At 41.1% G+C, this 13,953-nt stretch overlaps 1 long non-coding RNA gene across 2 annotated transcripts in view; it reads left to right on the top strand.

Moving 5' to 3' along the window:
• The window catches only part of LOC114679419 (uncharacterized), a 295,661-nt gene that overhangs the window by 247,388 nt on the left and 34,320 nt on the right, over positions 1 to 13,953 (top strand). The gene's annotated exons all lie outside the window — the stretch shown is intronic.

The raw sequence follows: 13,953 nt of genomic DNA, 5'->3' as shown, positions 1-13,953 counted from the left end.
TCTGTCTCCCACCTCAACTTCCTGGACTTCACTGTCTCACCGTTTCTTTAACACAGCACCACCCTCACTGACCTGGCCATGTCACTCCATCAGTCATGTTCCTTAATATTCTTGGGCTGATTGGTTTTAAAGTATTGAAACCAATCATAACAACAGTAACTCAACACAATCATATCTTGGCCATGCTCATTGGAAACCTCAGATTCAAATGAAAGGTTATACTCCGGGCAGTAACTTCTCTAATCTCCAAAGGGGTAGTGCCTTCCACAAAAGGGTAGCTTTAAACACACCAACCTGTAAATTAAACCACCATGCTGAGTTTGCGCAAGAACATTTTGCAAAGTAGTTTAACAATGAAAATAAGAGTGTTTCCTATTGGATCCTTTTCCCCTCAAAGAAAGGGAACTAGTGGTGGAAATGCTCAATGGAAATCAAGCATGAATTAAGGGGCTTAAGCCTTTCTAGGTAGAGAAGTAAAAATAACTGAGAAATCTTCAAGGTTGGATTTAACTTTTCTGCTTTTTTTTTTTTTTGGCCAAATCCCTCCCTCCCCCACCCCCTTTTTGTGTTTTCATTTAACATTGCATTTTCTTTTTCCTTTTCTGATATACGTATGGTTTATTTTCCTTCTTTGACTGGAACAAAAGGATTTTCATCCTTAATGTGTATTGGAAAGCTTGGTATAGAAAATTCTAGACAGTCAGTCTTGTCCCCATCTAGCTGTTGCTTATAATGGACCTCTTTTCAGTGAGTAAGTAATGAAGGTAGCTGTTAAATAAAAATGAATGTTATATATAAAATTGTAAAATGTTATTTTCTACCTTGTAGAGAAAAAGCATATCAATGTGGAATGTATAATTTACAGTCAAGCTGGAAGACTACAGCAATTTAAATGGTACTAGGCATGGAATGGGCAGGAAATCAAAAGTCATCAAGGAAAGTTGGAGGATATTCCAGAGATTGCAACATAAGCCCCAGAGGTTCAATGTATTTGCTGAGTAAGGGCCTTAGAAAAACAAGTCTGTCGGTTGATATTATTGGCACATTCTTTCCAAATGACAGACATCATCTCTTCTCCTGAATTTATGGGGCTGAGTTTCTCTTTTGTAGTATGGTGTGTGTCTCTGCATATGGAACTCTAAAATTAGCTTTTTAAAAGCAGGCATAACAAGCTGTTGGCCGGGTTTTATTTTATCTGTACAATATTTTTTAAAATAAGAAATTTGCACATAAAATCCCTGATTTCCAACTTATCTGGGAAAATCTGGCAACCCTGGGCTTGAATTTTCTCCTGTTAAAAGTTGCTTATCTCCCATGGCTGTGAGCTCTGCAGTTTACTGCAATCCCTAGAAGTCCCTGTTGTATATCCAGACGGCTTTATTTAAATGGCTAGCTCCCAGCAGCCTCTGAGTTTGAGACCTATGTCATACAGTTTCAATTCATTTCGATGAAACGATTTCTTTTTTGACAAGGATAGATATTTACATCTGTTACGGCACCTCATGCATTCAGGATGCCTTACAAGGAGTTTTACGTTACATCATTTTATTTATTCCTTCCAACTTTTAAGATAAATAAAATTATTATAATTACTTTAAAAATATGTTCCTGAATCTTGGAGAGGCTATGGAACTTGCCCAAGGCCACGAAGTTAGCAGCAGAGCTGGATTCAAACCCAAAGCCCATGCCATCAGAGAACTGAGGCAAAAGAGAATGGTGAGGTTGTAGTTACCCACGGCTGATTTCCCTGAAAAGAAAGCAAGCAACATGATAGCATTAAACTACCAAGACCTGGGCCTGAGAACACGGGCTTGTCTTTCTGAGGGTCTTACCACTTATTGGTTGGTAACCTTGAGAAATCCCCTTTCCTCTCTTAGTCTCAGTTTCACAATGTACAAAATGAGGGGAGAGAGGTGGGTGGATAAGGAGACCTCTAGAAGCCCTCAGCCTACTGTCTTCCTTCGTGTTCGGTACATAGCTGGGAAAAGATTTGTTCCTTTTCTTCTGCTCCCTCTGCTGGGCATGGAGCAAGAGGACACATTTTGCTGCCCAAGCTCTTTTGAATTTAAATGAATCATTTATCAATGACTTGCACTATACAAGGTCATGATGATCACCTGGTGAGAAGACCTAGACTAGCGATGATTATGAGTCACTTTCTAATCACTGTGCAGAGCAGAAGTGAAGGTCTAAAGTATCTCAGGATTCTATTGTAAACATAGAAGTCATAGAATCAGAAACGTCATAATAATCAGAGAAACGACGAGAGCTCATATTTATAAAGCACTAACAATAGGCCAGGCATTGTCTTAAGCGTTTTATCTATTTTCATTTCCATTTGACTCTTAAAACTATGAAAGTTGCCATTTATTATCTTCATGTTGCACTGGGGGGGGGGGGAGATTAGAATAGAATCCCCTTCTTTTTCAGATGAAGAAATTGAGGCCCGGGGACACTAAATGACTTACCTGAAGTCAGGCAGCCGCTCACTGCTAACAGAGCTAAGACTGGAAGCTATTCTAGAAATGTATTTTATTTCTTCATTCAGTTTCTCCAATTTAAAACCTGGCTACCAAGATAGGACTATTATACCAAGAAATAATTAACAGAAGGAGGCATATAACTAGAAGCTTAAATTTCAAGAGTGGAAATGGGCCTTAGAGGCTATCTATTATGACTTCCTATACAAACAGAAACATCTCTCCATGCCCCTGACAATTAAGTGCTTAGCATTTGACTTGAAACCCACCTCTAGTCCTAATTTTGTTACTTGGAGCTATACAGGATATATCTACGTTGTCTTCTGTGCACAGTCCTCCAAGAATTTCAGAATAGCTCTTGTGAACCTATAACACATCATGTCCATGCTAAAAACCCTAAACTTCTTTAAGTCTTTCACATTATGCATGATTTTGAACAGTATTCATTATAAACCCAGTTGTCTCCCTTTGATGGATTACAAAGGTGGCTTCCAATGAATGATGCCTCCTGTCCTTGTGTAGTTCCCTCCTATCCTGAATTTTAGCTGTCTTGTCCATGTGTAGTCCCCTCCCATCCTGAATTTTAGTTGTCCTTAGACCTACATAGAATGTGACAAAGGTGACTCTGTGCTAGTTCTGATCTTCAGCCTTAAGAAGGCCTGATAACTTTGATCTTTGTGCCCTTAGAAGGTAGTGCCACATAAGAAGTTCAGCTAGCCTAGGCTGGCCATGGTGGCTCACGCCTGTAATCCCAGCACTTTGGGAGGCCAAGGTGGGCAGATCACGAGGTTAGGAGTTCGAGACCAGCCTGACCAACATGGTGAAACCCCGTGTCTACTAAAAATAGAAAAATTAGCCGGGCATGGTGGTGCATGCCTGTAATCCCAGCTACTCAGGAAGCTGAGGCAGGAGAATTGCTTGAACCTGGGAGGCAGAGGTTGCAGTGAGCTGAGATCGTGCCATTGCACTCCAGCCTGGGTGACAGAGTGAGACTCCATCTCAAATATATATATATATATTTGTGTGTGTGTGTGTGTGTATATATATATTATACATATATATGTATAAAAGAAAAGAATTTCAGCTAGCCTGCTGGAGAGATGAGATCCCAGGGCATGCAATACCACGTGGAGAAGCCATGTTGGATGTTCCAGCCTGTGAGTCTCCAGAGTGCTCCAGCACCAGCTGCCAACTGGTGTCAGGGTTCTCTAAAGGGACAGAACTAGTAGTAGACATATATATATACACACACACGTATATGTGTACATACATGTATATATACACATGTATATATGTACATACATGTATATACATGTATATATGTACATACATGTATATATGTACACACATGTATATATGTACATACATGTACATATGTACATACATGTATATATGTACATACATGTACATATGTACATACATGTATATATGTCTACTAGTTTAATTAGGCTGAGGCAGGAGAATGGCGTGAACCCAGGAGGCAGAGCTTGCTGTGAGCTGAGATAGTGCCACTGCACTCCAGCCTGGGCGACAGAGCGAGACTCTGTCTCAAAAAAAAAAAAAGAAAAAGGCGAGAGGAAATGCCTGGCTATATAACATAAGACATATATACACATACATGTATATATACACATATATATGTATATATGTGTATACATACATATATACCCATATATAGTCAGGGTTACATATACTTATGTCTAATATATATTCATATATATATATATATTCAGGATTCTGTAGAGGGACAGTACTAGTAGGAGACTATGTCTTCAGAGAACCCTAATACAACATTGCTGTATAACAAATCACCCAAATGTAGTTGCTTAAAAAATAATTTACTGCATTATTATCTCTCATGATAGCATGTGTTGACTAGATTCAGCTGGGTGATTCTTCCATTTGTCTCCCTTTGAATCTCGCTTGCATTTGCAGTCATTTGGCAGCTGGTGTCGGAGTACTCTGGTGTAAGTTAATACTTAACAAACTCGTATGTATATATACACACACACATATATATGTTTAAATTCCTTTATCTTTTCTATAGACTTGACATTTTTCACAATAAAAAGTTGAGAGGAGGCCGGGCGCGGTGGCTCACACCTGTAATCCTAGCACTTTGAGAGGCTGAGGCTGGTGGATCACAAGGTCAGGAGATGGAGACTATCCTGGTTAACACGGTGAAACCCCTTCTCTACTAAAAAATACAAAAAATTAGCCGCGTGTGGTGTCAGGCGCCTGTAGTCAGGCGGCTGAGGCAGGAGAACAGCGTGAACCCGGGAGGCGGAGCTTGCTGTGAGCTGAGATCGCGCCACTGCACTCCAGCCTGGGCGACAGAGCGAGACTCTGTCTCAAAAAAAAAAAAAAACAAAAAGGTGAGAGGAAATGCCTGGCTATATAACATAAGACATGAAAAAAAAATCCTTGGATTTTTTTATATATATATATATATAATTATATATATATTATATATGTAGAATCATGTATATATTATATATGTAGAATCATATATATATATGGGTTTATTGTGTGACAGGGTCTCACAGTAGGCTGTCTGCAAGCTGAGGAGCAACGAGAGCCTGTCCAATTCCCAAAACTGAAGAACTTGGAATCTGATGTTTGAGGGCGGGAAGCATCCAGCACCGGAGAAAGATGTAGGCTGCGAGGCTAGACCAGCCTCTCTTTTCACATTTTTCTTCCTGCTTATATTCTAGCTGTGCTGGCAGATTATTAGATTACGCCCACCCACATTAAGGGTCATCTGCTTTCCCCGGGCCCACTGACTCAAATGTTAATCTCCTTTGGCAGCACCCTCACAGACATACCCAGGATCAAGACTTTGCATCCTTCAATCAAGTTGACACTCAGTATTAATTATCACAAGTCTACCTCTTGTCAATTTGAACCCATACACATCTCCTGAGGTCATACATAATCTTCAAATAAAGACAATAATACGGTCATAATTATGCCTAACATAGTACAGCTATTCTTCATACAACCAGAAACACACCAATCCCCAACCCAAATACTATTACATAAAGTTAACAATACTTAAATGCGGATGTGATGTCAATAAATCTTATGTCACATGATAAAGGAGAAAGGAAATAAAATGAAGATATTTTCTTAGTACAAGTGTATACACGCACAAGCATGTTTTCAACAAAAGAAGGAGGAAATACGCATGACAGTTACAGTCCTTGTTGCTGCAGCTGGTCACGTGGTCGTAGCTGGTATTGTTGGCTACCTTCTTCTACTACCCATTCTGTATTCCCCTTGCCTTCAGCAAGCACCTCAGCAGGTCATGGTTATTTTTCCTGTTGGAGTGACCCAAACCTTCATTCCTGAAGGGTCTGAGTCATTTGTAGTCCTGCCTGGATTGGGCTGTTGTAGTTTCCCATTGACCTTAATCACAGGGCACGGTAATATTAAGAGACGCTGTAATGAATCTCCTGTATTCCATGCATACTTTTCTTTACCTCTGTTGTGTAGTAGTAGACTGATTTCATCTTGATAGTCCGGGTCAATCACCCCAGCCAGCACAGTAACTTCCTTCTTAGCCTGTTGCCTTAAAGGTAGGAGGAGCCCAAAGTGTCCAGATGGCAATCTTAACTTCAGTTTAATGAAATCATTGTTGCGCTTCCTTGTGGCAGGGTTCCTCCCTCTGGAACTAAGACCTCTAGGCCAGCAGAATGTAATGTCCTGGGAACAGGAAGCAAAAATTTTGCTACTTGATCACTAGGGGTGATGGTGAGCGGTGCCACTTCCACTTCTACCCCTTAATTCCTGGACCCGTGAATCCTGGCTATGGGAGAAACAGTACCATATATTGGATGCTGATTCAGAGCATACACAACCTTCTGGAGAACTTTGTCCCAGTCCCTCAAAGTATTGTCACCTAGTTGGCATTGTAGTTGTGACTTCAAAAGGACATTCTACTGTTCTATCAATCCAGCTGCTTCAGGATGATGGGGAACATGGTAAGACCAGTGAATTCCATGAGCATGAGCCCACTGCCACACTGCTTTAGCTGTAAAGTGAGTGCCTTGGTCAGAGGCAATGCTATGTGGAATACCACGACGGTGGAATACAGCATTCCATGAATCCACAGATGGTAGTCTTGGCAGAAGCATTGTGTGCAGGATAGGCAAACTCATGTTTGGAGTAAGTGTCTATTCCAGTGAAGACAAACCTCAGCCCTTTCCATGATGGAAGAGGTCTAATAAAATCAACCTGCCACCAGGTAGCTAGTTGATCATCCGAAGAATGGTGCCATATCAAGAGTTCAGTGTTGGTCTCTGCTACTGGGAAATTGGGCACACAGCAGTGGCTGTAGCCAGGTCAGCCTTGGTGAGTGGAATTCCATGTTGCTGAGCCCATGCATGACCTCCATCCCTGTCACCATGGCCACTTTGTTCATGGGCCCATTGGTTGATGACAGGGGTGACTGGGAAAAGAGGCTGAGTGGTGTCCGCAGAATGGGTCATCCTATCCACTTGATTATTAAAATCTTCCTCTGCTGAGGTCACACGTTGGTGAGCACTCACATGGGATACAAATTTCTTCACAGTTTTTGACCACTCAGAGAGGTCCATCCTCACACCTGTTCCCCAAATTTCTTTGTCACCAATTTTCCAATCATGCTTCTTCGGAGTCCTTGACCATCCAGTGAAATCATTGGCTATAGCCCATGAATCAGTATATAATCACACATCTGGCCATTTCACTTTCCATGCAAAGTGCACAACCAGGCACACTTCTTGAAGTTCTGCCCACTGGAAAGATTTCCCTTCACCGCCGTCTTTCAGAGATGTCCTAGAAAGGGGCTGTAGTGCTGCAGCTGTCTACTTTCAGGTGGTGCCTGCATATCGTGCAGAACCATCTGTGAACCAAGCCCTAGTCTTCTTTTCCTCTGCCAACTGATCATCGGGAGCTCCCCACGAGGCCGTCGGTGCAGGCTGGGGGAGAGAAGGCAGGGTGACAGGAGTGGCAACCATGGGCATTTAAGTTACTTCCTCACGTAACTTGTTTGTGCCTTCAGGACCTGCTTGAGCCTGATCATGTATATACCACTTCCTTTGATGGTGGAATGCTGCTGCACATGACCCACTTTATGGCAAGATGGGTCAGAAAGCACCCAGTTCATAATAAGCAGTTTAGGTCACATGGTGACTTGATGACCCATAGTCAAATGTTCAGTGTACACCAAAGCCCAATAACAAGCCAAAGTTGTTTCTCAAAAGGAGAGTAGTTATCTGCAGAAGACGGCAGGGCCTTGCTCCAAAATCCTGGAGGCCTCCCCTGTGATTCACCTTTGGAGGCCTGCCCAAGGCTCCCAACAGCGTCCCTATCAGCCACACCTCAAGCATCATTGGATCTGCTGGGTTATATGGCCCACGTGGCAGAGCAGCTTGCACAGCAACCTGAACCTGTTGCAGAGCCTTCTCCTGGACCCCACCGAAAACTGGCAGCCTTTTGGGTCACCCAATATATGGGCCAGAGTAAGACACCCAAATGAGGAATGTGTTGCCTCCAAAATCCAAACAGACCCACTAGGCATTGTGCCTTTCTTGGTTGTAGGAGGGGCCAAATGCAGTAACTTATCCTTCACCTTGGAAGGAATATCTCGACAGGCCCCACACCACCGGACCACTAGAAATTTTACTGAGGTAGAAGTTCCCTGAAATTTAGTTGGGTTTATTTCCCATCCTCTGGCACGCAAATGTCTCACCAGTAAGTCCAGTGTGTTTGTTACTTCTTGCTCACTGGATCCAGTGAGCATCATGTTATCAATGTAATGGACCAGTGTCATATCTTGCGTAAGCGAAAAGTGGTCAAGGTCTCTCTGAATAAGATTATGACACCAAGCTGGAGAGTTGATATACCCATGAGGTAGGACAATAGGTGTATCGCTGGCCTTGCCAGCTGAAGGCGAATTGCTTCTGGTGGGCCTTATGGACAGGAATGGAGAAAAAGGCATTTGCCAAGTCAATGGCTGCATACCAGGTGCCAGGAGATGTGTTAATGTGCTCAAGCAATGCAACCGCATCTGGTACAGCAGCTGCGGCTGGACTTACCACTTGGTTAAGCTTATGATCATCCACTGTCATTCTCCAAGATCCATCTGTCTTCTGCCAGAGCAAATGGGACAGTTGAGTGGGGATGTGGTGGGGATCATTACCCCTGTGTCTTTCAAGTCCTTGATGGTGGCACTAATCTCCATAATCCCTCCAGGGAGGCAATATTGTTTTTGATTTACTTGTTTTTTTAGGTGGAGGCAGCTCTAATGGCGTCCATTTGGCCTTTCCCACCATAATAGCCTCACCCTACCTGTTAGGGAGCCAACGTGGGGCTTCTGCCAGCTGCTGAGTAAGTCTATGCCAATTACACATTCTGGCACTGGGGAAATGACCACAGGCTGAGTCTGGGGACCCCCTGGACGTACTATAAGTCGGACTTGAGCTAAAACTCCATTAATTATCTGACCTCCTTAAGCCCCTACTTTAACCGGAGGACCACAATGATGTTTTGGGTCCCCTGGAATCAACATCAGCTCAGAGCCAGTGTCCAGTAGTCCCCAAAATGTCTGATCATTTTCCTTTCCCCAGTGCACAATTACCCTGGTAAAAGGCCAGAGGTCTTCTTGGGGGAGGATGGGAAAAAACTTCAGTGCATAAATTGTCAGTAATGTAGTGGGATCCTTTCTCAAGGGGACTCAGCCTCCCTTTCATTCAAGGGTTTCTGGGTCTGAAAACTGGCTCAAGTCTGGAAATTGATTGAGGGGTCATGATTCTCTTTTTTATAATTCAAATTAATCTTTTGTCCATTTGGTCTAGAAGTTTTCTCTTTATATAAGTTGAGTAGGAATGCAGTAGGCTTCCTATCAATTTCACTTCTAGGAACTCACTAAACAGTTAATGCCAAGGACTAGCAGTGTTCTCCACACAATTAGAAGTAGAGTCCTTAGTATTTCTGGGTCTAATCATATAAAGCAGCCAACTCCAGAAACCCCAAAACCAGCAAAAGAACTCCATCCTTAATATTCTGTTCCTCTAGAACCACTCCTGGTACCAAAATCTGTATTAGTCTGTTTTCATGCTGCTGATAAAGACATACCCGAGACTGGGAAGAAAAAGAGGTTTAATTAGACTTACAGTTCCACATGACTGGGGAGGCCTCAGAATCATGGTGGGAGACAAAAGGCACATTTTACATGGCAGCGGTAAGAGAAAATGAGGAAGATGCAAAAGTGAAAACCCCTGATAAAACCATCAGTTCTCGCGAGACTTACTCACTACCAGAAGAACAGTATGGGGGAAAGTGCCCCCATGATTCAAATTATCTCTCACTGGATCCCTCCCATAACATGTGGGAATTATGGGAGTACAATTCAAGATGAGATTTGGATGGAGCCAAAACCATATCAAATATATAACGGAAACAACCCTCTAAAAAATATTCCTAGGATCAGAATGAGTCTGTGTAGTGTTGAGGGTGGAAGGAATAGTGCCTCTGTTTATTCTGACATTGTTAACGCAGTCCTGGATCTTGTTTACATTTAGCAATCATATCATCGGATTGACTGTGTAGCCAACTATAAATCCCCAGTACTTGTCACAGGACTGCTGTTTGGTTCTTTCTTCCCAGTTTTTTTCTAAATGTTGCTACGGACCTAAATAACATATTTTATATTATTTTTCTTGATAATTTTTATCTTGTCTGTTGTGACTCATCATTCCAGCTTGATGAGATTTGAAAAAAAATTTTTAATATATCCTTTAACATGATAATTGTTCCTGCGTTTTCTGCAATTTGACAAATATGCCTACATATTGAGCAGGACCTGGCAAATTCAAAGTCCTTCAGCAGAGCATTGAAGATCTCCTGCTGAGTAGGTTTCTATTCACTGATTACACAACACGTTTAGGAAATGGTCATTCCACCTCAAGTATATCTAATCTGTTGTCCACCAAATTGCTTTTCTTCCTTTGTTATGTGAAGCATTGTGGAGAATTTGCCTTGACTTCAGCATAGAAGTCAGCTCTCTAGCCTTTCCCTGAAATTTCAGAGTAAAATTGTTGAATAAAGTAAATTTAGTGTGACATGACTGGCTGTTAACCCACTCATGTGGGTGCCTAATGCACACCACTTTATTTCCTAAACAATCATGAATAATTTATTTTAGAGTTTGAAGAACGCACGTTTGGAAGTCAAACACACCTGGGTTGAAATCCTGGCTATTTTCATCAGGAGCTAAGGCAAGATACTCAACTTCTCTGAGACTCAGTTTCCTCATCTGTAAAATGAGGAAGTTAATACTTTTTTCTTGAGTTTCATGTGACAATTACAAAATAAAATGTGAAATGCACTTAGCAGGATGCCCAGCATATAATAAACACTCAATAACTGTTAAAGCTCATTACTGTTATTGCTATATTATTGTAATAGTAAGTTGTTCCTCAATTTGTAGTCTGTGAAATGGACCTCTTTCTTTTCACTTCTCTGAAAATTTGAAGAGTATGTGCTTATCCCCAATCTTATGGTACTATGTTGAGGAATATAGCAAAAATAAAAATAGTGCTCTTTCTGTCTGCCATCTGTTCACAATAACCACCTGCCCAGAACTGTAGCCTTATCCCTTTTCTTTTGCTCTTCTTTCTCAAAACGTTAATTAAAATGTGTCCCCCAACCCCCATCCATGCCCAACTCACACCCTTTGTGTCCCTCCCATATTTTACACAGCTCAACCCATTTGGAGCTCCAACTGGTGTCAGACAAGACCACTGTGGCCACTTTTCACATTTCTCCTGGCTTATACGCCCCATGCACCATACTTTTTATAGGTCTGTCATCTCCAGGACTGTGTTGGGCCAAGCCTAGATGTCACTTAGCTCTGCCAGAATAAAGTAGAAAGCCAGGCAACCTGAAGAAGTCATGGGATCTAGGTTTAGATAGCAGGACTTGGTCAAGCAGAAGAGCACCTCAGTCATGGGAGAACCTGGGCACCAGGAAGGAAAATGAAATACAATCATACTAGCAAGGACTGGGTACCAAGTCATGGAACCAACTACAAGACAGACACAATGAGAAACCAGAAAGTGCTAGACTCAGCATTCCTAATATCCCCCTTCTCAAGTAGGTAATACCAGATCTTGGGTCTAAGTTGAATCTACAAGTAGCATTAGGTGGCCCCAGCAGTGGAGGTTACCGTGTTGCCCCAACAGGGAGCGAAGCAAGGTACTAAGATGTTCTCCAAGAGAATGTCTAAGATTCCTGACACTTGCTCATCCATTCTGTTATTTGGCTAGTCCTGACTTAAATCCTGGAGAACTTTTCTCTTACTGATTTCAAGTCTTTTGAGAGATGGCCTTATTGGTCAGAAACCCATCAGATGCCCTTCTTTCAGCAGGGTAACGATATTCAACCACACAGAGTAGAATCTAGGTCGCTAGTGACTCTCTGAGTATTTAAAATGCCAGTTTAAGGCAAGAACGTATCCAATAAGAATGGAGAGAGAGAGAGTGATAGGTTACACTTCACAGGGCAGTCATTTTTAATCTGCTCTAATGACCTAAGGGAATGGTACTGATCATAATTCTCTGGCTATCCTTAAATGCCACTCAAAAGCTACCTAAAACTTTTGGCATTTCTTAACCATTTAAAACTAAAACATGTTAAAAACTTTTTTTTGTTTTTTTAAGGGCACAGAAACCCCAGTACAATCTCACCTCCTGGAGACCACCTCTGTTAAAAGTTTGGAGGGTATCTGAGGTAGCGTCTTTCTTCCCTCATTCCCTCTTGCCTTTCCTTCTTGTTATCCTTCTTATCTTTCTCCCTTTGGGTTTCAAAGGCCGAGAGTTGGATTATTTATACCCCTCATTCATGGCACATTATCAACATTTGCATGTGCTTGGTTTTATCCTATTTTGCTTTATTATTTTCCCGCTTCATCCTGAGTGTTTGCTCCTTGTCCCCGCCACTGCCCACCATTGGTAGCCATTATGAGGTGCTATGTTCTTACGTTTGCATGCATCATTGAAGAATATATTGTATTTATGTATTTCTAATTTACATAAGTTTTACTTGTTATAGGCCTTGTTCAGTCCCTCACTTTCTTTTTTTTTTTTAAGCCCATCACTGTTTCTGTGATCTATTTGCAATACGGAACGTCCGTCTGGCTCATTGAGGTTAGCTGTTACACGCTGTCGTAGAGTGTGCATTCTCCTCATTTCACATATCTATTCCCCTAGTAATGGACTCTAGGTTGCCTCTAGTATCCCGCTGCCAAAAACGACACAGTAAATATCCCCACACATATGCCCATGTGGATCTGATTATCAGATGTGTATAGGCAGTGAGATTGCTGAGTCACAGGAATACACATATTTAGCAACACTAAGTACTTCCAGATTGTTTCTCAAACGGCTACAACATTCTTTTTTTTTTAACTGAGAAGGGATTCATATACCATAAAATTTACCTTTTTAAAGTGTACATTTCAGGGGTTTTTGGATTATTCATGAATGTGTGAAATCAGCATCGTGGTCCAACCAGAACATTTTCATCACTTCAAAATTCTCATTGTGTCCAAGAGGTGTCATTGTAGTGGGCTTTATTTCTCCACCTTTTTTCTTTCTTTCTTTTTTTTTTTTTTTTTTTAATGTTTCTAACATTTTTTAGTTTAAAAAATGTTAAAAGAAACTATGTAACCAATAGCAGGCACTCCCATTTTCCCTTCTCCCTGACCATTCACAACCACTCATCTATTTTCTGTCTTTGTAGATTTGCCTGTTTTGGACATTTCAGGTAAGTGGAATCACACATACGTGGCCTTTTGTGTCTGACTTTTTTCACTTAGCATAAAGTTTTCAAAGTTTATCATTGTTATAGCATATATCAGTGCTCCATTCATTTTATGGCTGAATGATATTCCCTTGTATAGAGATATTACATTTTATTTATCTATTCATCAGTTGATGGACATTTGGATGGCTTCCACTTTCTTCACAGTTATGAATAATACTGCTATATTTTCACTATTATGCTATAATGCTGAACATTTATGCATATATTTTTGTGTGGACCCTTGTTTTTAATTCTCTTGGGTATAAAGCTAGGAGTGGAACTCTTAGTTAACATGGGAAGTCTATGCTTAATTACTGAGAAACTGTTTTCTAAAACAGCTGCATTCTACATTTTGAACAGTAATATACAAAGGACCAAGTTTCTCAATGTCCTCACTAACATTTGTTATTGTTCATTTAAAAACATTATAACCATCCAAGTAGGTGTGAAATGGCATCTCATTATGGTTTTGATTTGCATCTCTCTGATTATTACTTTAAGCATCTTTCTAAGTGTTTCTGAGTTCTCAATGTCTGTTTAAATCCTCTGCCCATTTTTAAATTGGATTATTTGTCCTTTTATTGTTGAGTTGTAAGAGTTATTAAATATATTATGAATATGAGTT

The sequence above is a fragment of the Macaca mulatta genome, chromosome 7 (genome assembly GCF_049350105.2).
Source record: "Macaca mulatta isolate MMU2019108-1 chromosome 7, T2T-MMU8v2.0, whole genome shotgun sequence".
NCBI classification, from domain to species: Eukaryota; Metazoa; Chordata; class Mammalia; order Primates; family Cercopithecidae; genus Macaca; species Macaca mulatta.
This window is presented reverse-complemented; position numbering and strand designations above follow the sequence as displayed.